A 12,771-nucleotide genomic window follows, 5' to 3' on the forward strand; every position below is an offset into this window, starting at 1 on the left:
CCAAAGGCATACCTGTAATTACCGCTGTAAAACTATACACTATCAAAAACAAGAGGCAGCTGAAGGAAATGGCAACACCACATCGTGTTTCCCCCTCCATGATATGCATCTTCAGGTTACATCATATCCTCACATCATTTTGCTAAGCATTACCCAGCACTGTTTCACATTGTTGGCTACTGCTGGCAAGGAAATAAGCAATATAAACATATCACACTATGTGTTAAGTTGAATTTTATGTTACAAGGCACATGGGGCTACTCTTGTTGCCCTGTGACCATACATTATTCCACCCTGTCTGGGTGAGACACCTCACAGACCTTTTCATAATAATGGAGACAACCAATAACTTTCCTTAAGGCAATGCAAAATATCTGAAAAAATAACTATACTAAGCCAATGGAACCAAGGGCCAGATGGAGCTCTGGAAAAGCAGTGGGAGGAGAGAGTCTATGTAGGCCTGGGCCACATCTGTCATATACATTTAAAATACTGTTGTACCACTTTAACAGTCATGGCTTCTCCCAAAGAATCCTGGAAACTGTAAAATAACTGCTGAGATTAGGAGACCTCTATTCCCCTCACAGAGTTACAATTCTCAGGCTGGTTTAACTATCAATCCCTCTTCCCAAGGAACTCTGGGAAGTGTAGCTCTGTGCAGGAAATAGGGGTCTCCTAACAACTCTCAGCACCCATAACAAATTATAGTTCTCAGGATTCTTTGGGGGAGTTTGTGAAGAAATGCTATTTATGTTTGTGCTTAGAAAAAAGAACTTATGTGATCTCAGAGGCCTTGTATGTTACAATCCTGCTTAGGAATAGCTACTTAGTGACAAGTTTGGAAAGGAAAGAGACATGATTCCTTTAAATATTTATTAGATGGGGCCTCGATCAGGTAATTTCATTCTGATTGGTCTGGGTAACAGCAGGCTGTGATTGGCTGGAGGTTCCCATTATTAGTTCTCAGTTGGGAAAACAGTTGGTGAGAGTCAAGTTGGGTGCTGAGGAGATAAGGAGTTGGTTCATGAGGGCAGTGTGAGGAATAAGATCAGAGAATAGCTGAGGCGAAAACTGAGGTCCATACATTATACCCAGGATATTGTTAATAATTACCTAGTGAAGATTAGAAGGGAGCCAGTAACTGAATTTGTCTAAGAGACCATCCTGTGAAAAAAATCTCACGAGAGGTTTTTAAGTTGGCTGAACTGTCCAAACACCCAAGAGTACAACCAGAGGAGCTTTGGAGAACAGATGCAGACTGTCCCTCATAGCTGGACTGTATTGTGGGAGTATCTGGCTGGGGTGGAGACTTAGGGAAACTGGCCTGAGGTAAAAGCCACTTAAAGGCTGGTATCTGCAACAGTATCTCTTGAGTCTTTAGAAACTGTCAGCAAGCACTAAATACCCCAATACAAGTATCAGTATTCCCTTTTGGAAATAGTATCCCTTTAATAGATTTATGATCTTAGTTTAAGGTTTGTTCTATCTTCAGTGTTGTTCTCCATCTCACACCCGAAGCCTCCTAAATCATGCTCCTAGGAGGGGTTTGGAAAACATGTGAGAACTGGTAGCAGCGGAAAAGTTAAGGAAGCCTATGTTTACATAAAGTGAGGCTGAGAAGGACCTGAGGATCCCTGACAGAATCCATGACCATTTAAAGCGGTATAATACATTTTTTGTGGATGTGGCCCTGGTGTTTTTGTTGGAAGTACAACAGCAGGGACCATTCAGTCAGTAATTGAAGGGGTTAATTCTGATGTCAGTCTAGCTGACAGCTGACTCCAACTGGATGGGTTTTAGCTATCAATGAGGCAGACAGTTGAAATATGACAGTTGGTGTACTTTGAGAGAAAAATAATTCTGAAATAGCTTTTTTCCCTGTGTAGGCCCGAACTAAGAAGGCAAACCTCTCTGTTTTAGTTCTCATATCATATACATATACAGTTTTTGTTCAGTTTACCTCAGTAAAATATAATCAGTTTCTTTTCACTCTCAACTCCATCTGCTTTATTCCAGTCACTCTCCTAACAGTCTGACCCATAGAGTTGTTTTCTATTTGGAATACCTGAAAAAAGTTAATCAGTGACTAACACTGGCCTGTAAAACACTTGCATTGTTTGCAGGAGGCCCTCATTATTTGCCCATTTTCAAATGGGTGTTTCATTGTTCTAATTATTTTTGTTCAGCTAAGTGGCAACACATTTTTCCAACTGGATAGTTTACTTTCTTTAGTCTTAATGGCTGTTATTTTATCTGCACAAATTCTTTACTTTTATTTCTTTGCCTTTCCAGTCTGTTTAACAGTGCAGTGTGGTAAGTTCAAAAAAATGAGAAAGCAATATCTAGTTTATAATATCCTTGCATTCTTGCGGAACAGTCAATTATTTATTACATATACTTTATCCCCTGTTTCATATAGAGGCATGTACCAAAGCTATAACCACACAAATACACATTACTGCGCTATATGTATGTGTTGGAATAACCATAGTTTCAGGATCATTTACTGTACAAAGTTGTTAAATATCATCACAGCTTTCATATTACTGAAAGGCCTTTTAACTGCCAAGGCATACATTCAGATTTGTGTTTGTCAGCTTGAGCAACTAATATTACTACCACTGAAAGCAATAGAGAGACTGCACCTTCCTCCTACGATTTAGGTGTCATTTGTGTCATCTCTGCTTCAAGGAGTAAAGTACTAAGTGAAGGAGAAAGTGACTTTGTTTTAAAATGTACTTGTCTCAACCTTGAATGTCTTCGGAATGCACAATTGATGAACGGGCAAAAAGACCTGGAAGAAAAATTACTTGCAGTTGCAATTAGTGTATATGTTAAACATCTAATTATAGCTGAAGTTCAAACAGTTCAAAAAGGTTCAAAAACCCCTCAAGTTCTATTAAAAATCTATTTTTAACTTTAATTTGGAATATTTTCATTTTTAATCATTGCAGTCCATTAACTGTGAAACAAGTCAGCATTTTAATTCAATAATCTGAATATTAAAACACAGAGAAGCATGTTCTGTGATACAAATCTCCAGTTGCTTGGTTTTTTATTGGGATAGAATACCATAGTCCTCATGTATATTTTATAGAGTTTTTTTATTAAAAAATACATAAGAGTGACTAGTAATCATCAACCATGACTTTGCTTATATAAAAGTTACTTTTGTATTAAAAATTCTTGCTACTTTTATGCATCTCTACGTGTCCCATTAGGAAATGAAATTGTATTCTAAAATATAGTGACAGAAAAAGTTTCATTAAATATTTATCTCAAGCACATTTACTCAGTAATAAGCCTCACTAATTTAACAGACCCTATTTCCAAGTAAACTGAGTTTTAAGAATGCAACCTTAATATATGGAACAAGATGTTCATATGCTGTAACTGCAAGCACACTTATATGAAATTTAAGTTCTACTGAAATAATAACACCATGTACATGTCTTTAAGCACTGAGCAGTGGTTCATATTCTTAAAATATGATCATAATACAGAGTAACTGTAGCATGCTGCCATACATTTAGACAGGATGTATAACTGTTGAAATGAGACTTGCCTTACCTTTAAAAATGCAAATTATTATATTTGACTATAAATTTTATCATCAGCAGCATAATATGTATCACAATGCTAATAAAGTTGGCTGACATGAATCAGTGAGCTTGAACAGTGTTCATAACACGGATAGTATTTACAATAATGAAACTTTCTTGGGTTGCTTTTGGGAAGTGGCATGCTCTTTTCCATCCTTTTAGGTACAAATTCATCCTTTCCCTATTTTCCTTTTTAAATGCATCCTCAAGCCCATTTCACCACAACTCTTGGTCTGCCATTTTATTGGAAAATTGATTTTCTACACAGGCCTTCTCCTCCTCCATTTCTGACCTCTAAATTACATACTCCCTGATGCATTACTGTTATACAGCGTTATAGTATCCTGGAAAGGCGGTTGTTCTAAGAACTTTCCAAGTCTTGATTCCTCTATAGCGCAACGGTTCTCCATCTCAAGGTTACACACAGACTTTTAAAGCCTTCAGTGCTTCCATCACATCTGTTTTCCTCTTTCTTAATGGCTTTAACTCCTCAACATTATGGCACTGCCCAGCTGTTAACCCTAATACTTACTTTCCTTGGAAACACCCCTGATATGGAGCACAGACAATGGCAGCTCGAAAATTATACCCCATCTAGGTCAACGGTGCAAGAATTATCCCTTCATTTTCACACTATCCAGTTTTTCAATCAACTAGCGCCCTGTGAGTTGTGATAATTCTACAGCTGCTTCTTATCCCCAGAGTCTGAACTACAACACCTTGAATACTTTGGAAGCAGCAGGTCTGACCCATGATAGCTGATTGGCTATAGTTATAGTATTGAAAATTTCATTCTGTTTCACAGTCCCATTTGGAAAACTGTTTTGCTTTGGGAGCAATGCAGAAGTCCCCCCTCCTTTGAACTTTTAAATAGAACTACAAGTACCTGTCCAATCTTAGAGAAAAAAATATTAATTTCACAGGGATGTTCAATGCATCTTTGTTTCACAAACCCTAATCAGTTTTTTTTTTGGGGGGGGGGAGAGATCCAGATACTTACAGCATAGATTACACTTATAACTAAATTGTGGTTCACATTACATTTTCTGATCCAGACATTCTCCAAAGTCAGACGTTTTTGTCTTATTGGAAGAAGTGTAGGAAGCCTCCCTCAATGAGATAATTCTCTGAAACTACAGCTGGTTTAATTAAACCCATTCAGTTCCCTGTACCAGATTATCACATTCTCCTGTTGTTAAACTTGGCTAAATATTCACAAAGGAGTTAGCACATATGTGGCATGCTTCCTGGCATCTAAACCTAATTATTGTTGAAAGGGCATGCACTGGTCCAAACACATAACCATCCTACACTGAACTAACTCCAGGTTCATCAAACTCTGGTGAATGGGCTTGACAAATTTACAAAACAACCAAAAGGCATACTTCTGGGAACAGCATGGTTTTCCACAATGACTGTATAGAAAAAAGAAAGGTGATTGTGGTTCTTTAAACAAGGCTCAAGAAGTAGGACTGAAGTGCATGAAGTTTGGTAACTTTTGTAAGTATGTTTTAATTTTGCAACATGAAATGAGTAACCCAAGCCATTTTCTGAGGGTACCTCAAATGAGCCATTGCTATTAAATGAAAGGTTCATTTCAGCTGAAGCCCTCTAATTCTATTTGTTTCTTATTCTGAAGATCAGTGGAGTAGAAAACAATTTCCTAGGTGGAAGAGAGAAGCATTCCCCCACTTGGAGAACTTCATCTACTAACAGCCTTTGAAGGGATTGCTTCCCCTGTCTGTGCACACACACATGCACACACAAATGTTGAGCTCTTCTATCTCTCCATTTGTCTTCCACCACTTCCACTGGAAACCAACTTCAATTATCCCCCAAATATCAATTTGTGGATGTGAAAAGATTATTGTCTTATTTTACTATGCTACTTCTGTAGCTAAAACAGGAACACAGGAATCAAATTCTAGCACTCAACTCTGCCTTTGTTTTGATTTCCTCTTCAAGATCAAGACATCTCCATATCCAACAGAAGGCATTACTTTGTGGCATCTCCCTCCCTGCAGAGCCACTGTGTTCCCAGAGGAGGCACTCATGTATTGCTGCTTATAGCTGCACATATAGCTATGTCAGGAGGATGTTGACGTTAACATCTTCTGTCTTTATGCACCCCTTCCGAGTAAGGTTTGTCTGATTTCTTATTGCCAAAATATACATTAAAAATTGTGCCTGATCAGGTAAAGCAAATGAGGATAGTTTTAGTTGCTGTTGTTGATGTTTTAATGAGGATAGTTTTAAAGAAATTGTTACTGCAATATTTGGTTGTGAAATAGCCAATGTAATCTTGTTTCATCCAAGGCTAAGAAAACAGTTCCTCTCTGTTCAAATTCAACTCCAGATCACTTAAAAGTTGAAAATAAGCAACTTCCATTAACGATTTGTATTTTGAGTACTTTGGAATTTTTTAAAAAAATAAAAACCAGCCTCTTTAATGAGAGGATGTTGACTCAGAATGAATCAAACATGGGTTTCTATATGAATGACAAATATGACCAGCCTTTAGAAGTGGACTTTTCTAAAAGTTAAACACATGCACGCACCAAAGACCTAGGGTGCAGTTTAACATGATACATGAATGATAAAAAGATGCCAAAATGGGAACCATATTTCTTCAGCAAAAATGGTCAACTCTAGGATGAACTACAGTTCTACAGATGCTCTAAAATTACTCTTTCATGCAAGGAAAGCTGTACACCTTGATTTGATCAGCATAATTGTTAACACCGTCCCTTTGACCTATAAGCAATATTTAATTAGTTATATTTTGCTTTGTAAAGGTACAATGTCCTCTGATTAACCCAAAAGACCTTATCATGTTTCTTCAGAAAGATGATCACTATTAAACACTGTATGGTGTACACACACACACACACCTTAACCATCTCAAACCTTCCATGTGTACTTCTAGCAAATCCTGTAAACTTTTGATACTCACATAGAAACAGCCTTACTGGTTTATACTGTAGTTCATATGTCACTATGTCCTGCTTCTCTATCTAATCCCCAAGTAGTTATTAACAACAAAAATAGGAAACATTATTTTAATGTCCCCGCTCCCAAATCAATCTATACACTCTATTTCTGTTTGTTGTCTGATTTTCATTTTTAAATATTATTTATTTAGTCATTTTTTATCAACAGAACAGGCCGTCCACACTGAACTCTTTCAGGTACTTGCAGCTTGGGGTGGCTCGGAAGTTAGACTTGGGAGGTTTTGAACAGAAGACAAAGCTTACCTATAGCCACAGATTTCAAAGGTAATCATAACAACACAGCAGGGGCACATACTTTCAAAGAGACTTAGTCATCTTATTGCTAAATACCCTATTGCTATGATCTTTGAAACTTTTCATATTATTTATACTGGCATGCCAGTCATGATCTTTCTTTGCTAATCTTTATATGTTTGTGCCTTTACAATTTGTATTCCAGCTGCCAGGCAACAACCAGACCCTTTGCTGTTGTTTCCTGGCACTGACCTGACAGGGTATCTGGTCACCTAACATATCAACACACACCATCCCAGAATCCAGGTGTCAAAATGAAATCTAGTTTTGCTAAAAGATGCACATATCCAACTTTCACTAAAAGGCATTCATGGAAATGATACTTCAAATAATCTACTACCAAAATTAGTACAAGGAAGTCTGGGTGGAAAACCTGAACGAAGCTTATATGTCATTTCCAAGCTCAAGTACTTCAGAGGGATTTGGGTTGTAATTGATGCTGGTTGGCTGTTTGTGTTATCCTATCAATACATTGTTATATCCAACAAAGCCTTAAGATCAGCCACTTTTATGTGCAAAAGGGGGAAAAAAGGAGCGGGGGAGATAGGACAATATGTCTTATTAGAGGAAACCAAAACGTCAAGTGTGTCATTTCAAGTCTGCTTTGACTCCAGATGCTATCTATCAAACAGGGCTATTCTTCCCAACAATTGAAAAGGATTAAAGTATCAACGATTCAATTTGCAGGATCAAAAAGCTTCACCGGGCACAGTCTCCCTCTTTCATAAACCCATTCCTGTTTGGGGAAGAAATATTCTTTAAAGCAACTGATACTCACCTGAAATCACAGAAGCAAAAGCTGAGTATTAGACAAAATGTCCATTTTACTTTATTGATCAACTTGACGTCTGAGTATCTAGACAAGCAGGCAAAAAGCCAAATCTAAAAATAAACAAGTCAAGGAATACATACACCACGGTGGTCAGAAGGAAACAGTCAAACACCGCAGAGCTAACCTTACTAAGTGAATGCTAATTAAAAACATGCCCGCTTCTCACTTCCATATTTGCGAAACTGCGAAACATTCCGGCTTCTGAAGGATGAAGTCTATAGAGGGACTCGCGAAGATTCCCTGCATCACTCTTTTCAGTACACAGCATTAGTACCGGACATTAGGGCAAGCACAAGGTGATAACAGTTTAGCTCTCCAGCAAATTGAATTGGGGGAGGAGGGATAGAGAGAGGAGCCTTTTTCCCATTTCCCTTGCTTCTTTTTTTTTCAAGAGTAGCAGGCTTCGTCCTAGCTGCCTACGTTATTTACCTCCTGAGCAATTCTTGGGTAGCTTTCATTTTAAGGGCCATTATTAGCAGTAACTCCGATTGTTCCCAGAGATATCTTGTATGGCGCGGTGCATTGGAAGGGCGAAGGGAGGCAGAAGTCTGCTTCTGGAGGCTTTTGCAAGCTCTGCTAAATCTCTCTCCAGGGGAAGGCTATGTGCAAAGGCAGCATCTTGGCCACTGAGCCGTTCAAGAGCACTACAATCGGAAATGAAACTTCGGGATGCGAGCCTCACGCCTGCGTGTCTAACTGCAGATCGTCATCTGATGTTGCCCTGGGACTGAGGAGAAAGGTTTGCAAGGAGGAAAAACCAAGGGGAAGGGAAACCAACCCATTTCTTGCAGTCGCTCACGATGCAGTCTTACCTGGTTGTTTTTTGTTTTGTTTCATTTCCCGCTCCTCTCTTGTTTTCCTCTCGCTGCTCAGCTACCGCGTGAGAAGCCTTTAATCCAAATGGCTGGGGTTGCAGCGGCGAAGTCCTTGCCGCTTGTTCTCGACCATGTGCCCGGGCTCCTCTATAGAACTTGCTTTGCCTTGGCGAGCGGCTTAGCTTCGGGCAGACTCCGACACAGGGGGTTCCCTTCTCTCCAATCGGCGCCTGCCGAGAGGCAGCAAGAGCCAGTGAGCGGAGAGGGGGCTGCTCCTGCGGCGCGATCCCCTCCCCTCCTTGCCCAATCGGCGCTTTCCGTCGGAGCGCGGTGGCTCAGCAGCCCAAGCCCTTTGCCTTGTCCGTTGCGAGCCCTGCGCGTCTTTCCTTTGCCGGCTTTGAAGAAGTGAGGTGACGGCGTTCCTTCTGTTTCGGCTCTGCACGTGGCTGAGAATGGGAACAGAAAAGGAGGGCAGGGAAGGAGTTCTCGGGATGGGGGCGGGGGATGATTGCAGTACAACTCGACGCCACGATCCACCGGGAAGAAAATAAATAAAAAAAGACACAGCCGACACTAGATTGTGGAGAGTTCCCCGGGCCAGCCCTCTTAGACAGAACGAGGCGGTTGTCTCAGGCGGACCACCCGAGGTGCCATAAAAGGGGCAGCAAAGTGTTCCTTACTGAATTTATTATTATTGCATTTTTATGTACAAGGAGGGAAAGGCGCTTCTTGGATTTTCTGCCACAGGTGCCTTGAGTACTATGCATTTTGGAGGGGGGGCTGGATACCATTATTTTCTTTTTAATTTATATCTCACCTTTCCTCCGAGGATCTCCTGGTTTTCCCCTCCCTAGGTTTTTCTCACAACAACCCTGTAGGGTAGAGTAGGTTGAGAGACAGTAGCTGTTCCCAGGTCACCCCAGTGAGCTTCATAACTGACTGGGGATTTGAACCCTGGTCTCCAAGCGGTACATTACACATACTCTGCCTCAGGCAGCAAAACATTTTGGGTTGGCCAGCACAACCCTCCCCACCATGTTGCCAAACCAGGATAAGGGTGAGCATGTAAGCCAGGGCCAGATTAGTGCCATGGGGCTACTCTCCCCAGCCCAACCAGTTCATTGGCACTGGCCAGCTATTGGTGCAGCAACCCCCAAGAGATTTAGGCTCTGCTTTCTCTCTGGCTCAGTGCCACACATCGCAATAGCAACAAGACCTCCCATTCTGGCTCAGCTGCTGCTACCCTGAGAATAAATGTGTGGTATTTATAAGGAACAGCACCTCTGCCGTCTCAGTTGTGGAGGTGCAGCAGCTGAAAGGGTTGGGCTCACAGTGCTGTGCTCAGGGAATATGAGCAAGAGGAAGAGGCTACTCCTTCCCCGGCTGGCACAGTTGCTTGCTTTCCCTCTCTCTCAGGCCCCATCTGCATTTAAAGCAATATCATGCCACTTTAAATGGCCATGGCTTTCCCAATGTATCATGGGCACTGTAGTTTAAGGGTGCTAGGAGTTGTTTGGAGACTCCTCTTCCCCTCACAGAGCTGCCGTTGTCAGAGTTCCCTTGGAAGAGGGATTCATTGTTAAACCATTCTGGGAATTGTATCGTGCAGATGGGACCTAGGTGGTGTACTCAGGCCCCATCCCCACAGCCTGCAAAGGGAAAGGAGTGATGTACAAGCAAGGAGAGTTAGTTTCTCATACAACGAATAGCTCCCTCATCCTCTCACTCAGCTGCTCACTTGCTCTCTTTCTGTGTGTGGCAGTGGTGTGGACTGGACATGATCCTCCCAACTGTGCCACCCAGAGAAAAAGGGGGGTGAGCAAACAGGCAGTGTTTGCTCTTCCTCCCATCATGGCCACACCTTCTACTTACTCACTTGGGCTGGGCATCCTCACTGGGCCCACTCCTGCCCACTGTGCCATTCATCCTTGCCGCCATCATGTGTCTAATCCTTCCTGCTATATACTAAGAGAAAGGCATCTAAGGTAGTATGCTGGGAATTATAAGTGGGAAGAGTGCTGTTGCCCTCAGGTTCTGCTTGTGGGCTTCTCATAGGGAACTTGTTGGCTCCTGTGAGACCAATGCACTGGACAAGCTGCTTCCTCCTATTATCCATTTTTCCTCTTTCCCTGGTAGAAGTGGAAGAGGAATTAGGCAAACCCTGCCTCTGCTGCTTACACTTGCCTTCTGTTACAGCAGGGAGGATTTAGCCCAGCAAGGTGCCCAGTGTGGATGCCACCTCTTCTTCTTGGTTGCCCATTGTCTCTTGCCAGTTGGCACATGGAGAGATGAGGGCTCACTGCACTCAGTCCTCACTGGTGCATGGATGAGAGCATGAGGTGACTGCTTCTTGCATCAGCAAGTGACTCTGCTCATTTCCACACCTTCACTCTCCCTTTAGACACTGTGGTGGTGGATAAAACAAAAACTGATTTAAAAAAAAAATGAAAAGAAATTTTGGGAGTGACTGTGCCATCTAGAGGGAGAGAGCAAGCAAGTAGGCAGAGGCAGGAGCTGCCACTACCTCCTCGAATTACATGCCCACCCACAATCCCTGGGCACAGCCAGGCAGATCCTGTCCTTATCATTGCTCTTCCTAAGGTGAGGTGTGAGAAGGTGAATGATTGGAGGTACCTGCAACCACCACTCACTTCCTCCTTTTCTGGTCAGGGGCAGAGGAGCTGCAGCTGCCTTATGTCGCCTGCTGTCAGAGTCTGACTGGGAGGAGAAGATGTAGCTGATGTTCTGCAAGGCACTAATAAGGAGAAGGATGCCCACATGCACACACTCAAGGGAGCCTAAACTCTCCAGGGCCTGTTGAACATCAGCAGGAGCTGGTCAGTGCCAGTGGGCTCTCCTGGGATACTGAGCTGGGAGCAGCTGCCCCACAGTACTGATCTTGTACAGAAATATTCTGGATCTTTTTCATATGGAAATAATTTACTTTTTTTAAAAAAATCAGCAGCACTCTCCTACTTTTTTCTTTTCTCCCACCCTCCTTTCCCTACTACTATCATCCAGCCCTTCCTTGACAAGGACACATCCAGATGGATTCCAAGCAATACCAGAGAGCAGATTTCCATTGAGAGAGGGAGAGAAGAGAGTCTGTCTTCCCCTTAAGATTGCCACCCACCCACCCAATTCCACTCAGATGACCACATGCTTCTTTTTGGTGGTGCAGGAAAGAGGATAGCCTGAGCACACAGATGGGGAATCTTTTTCAACCACATTCCCTTGTGGGCAGCCTTACAGGAGCCACGTGCTAGCGGGTGTGTAGGCCAGGAGCAAAAGTGGGCAGAGCAATGGATGTGACTCTTACCTTTGTTCAGTAGGCTATAGTCACACAGGTTTTACACACACATCTGCTCATCTTTCCATCCTCTATCCATGCAAGCAAGAGGAGTTATGGTTCAAGAAAACAATCAGCCAAACAAAAGCACTCAAGAATGGTGCAAAGCAAATCTGGTGAGAAGTGTAGCTTGGGAGAGGGGGTGTGAGGATTGTGGAGGAGATGTGGCCTCGACAGTGACCCAAAGGCCAGATATAGAGGGCGACATTTGGGAGGTTCCCCACCCTTGCCTTAGCAGATGGTCGAAAGCTGAGGTGGCTGCAAAAGGGTTGGGCCATCACCCTATAAGAATTTCTGGGGCCATTCCTCTCCCCCCCCCCCGAGTTGGATTTATAAAATCTATTAGATACCTGGCATAAACTGGATTTGGATATGGCTTGTACCAAGATTACATTTTCTTTAAAACTCAAATTATGGTTATTATTTTAACATCTCCTGTTCTTAGAAATATGTATCACAGAGACAGAAATCTCATCTAAATAAACATGGGCCAGTGCTGCCTTTTGATTTGCCTTTTAGGTGAACTGGCCTTTTCTTCAAAGCTTTTGCATACTTTCAAAGAGCAAAACTGTTATGTAAATTTCTAATTAAATGTAGTTCTTTAATTCAAAGCACATTGTGAACTGTGGCAAAAGTGATAAAATATGTCAAGAATAAAGCAATTTCCTCCTTTTAAAAATGAAAAGGGGTAGTGAGGTGTGTGTGTTTCCTAATCACTCAGAAAATCAAATATCATGTCAGTTTCAAATTGTGTAGTTTTTGAAACAAAATACAAACAGTGATGTTTCTGTAAGTGTGAAAGCAAAGAGCAGCTTTATCGTGATCCCTACCATGTCTCCTAACCTGTTTTTAAGGTGTGCATTTTTGA

At 41.9% G+C, this 12,771-nt stretch overlaps 1 protein-coding gene across 1 annotated transcript in view; it reads right to left on the bottom strand.

Annotated features, from left to right (window-relative positions):
- Window positions 1-9,040, bottom strand: part of LOC133369415 (cadherin-7) — a 183,217-nt gene extending 174,177 nt beyond the window's left edge. Inside the window, exon 1 of the mRNA XM_061594705.1 lies at window positions 8,552-9,040. The gene's annotated coding sequence lies outside the window, so the exon portion shown is untranslated. The remainder of the gene's footprint in view (window positions 1-8,551) is intronic.
- Window positions 9,041-12,771: the final 3,731 nt, after the last annotated feature.

The sequence above is a fragment of the Rhineura floridana genome, chromosome 1, assembly GCF_030035675.1.
Source record: "Rhineura floridana isolate rRhiFlo1 chromosome 1, rRhiFlo1.hap2, whole genome shotgun sequence".
Taxonomy (NCBI): Eukaryota; Metazoa; Chordata; class Lepidosauria; order Squamata; family Rhineuridae; genus Rhineura; species Rhineura floridana.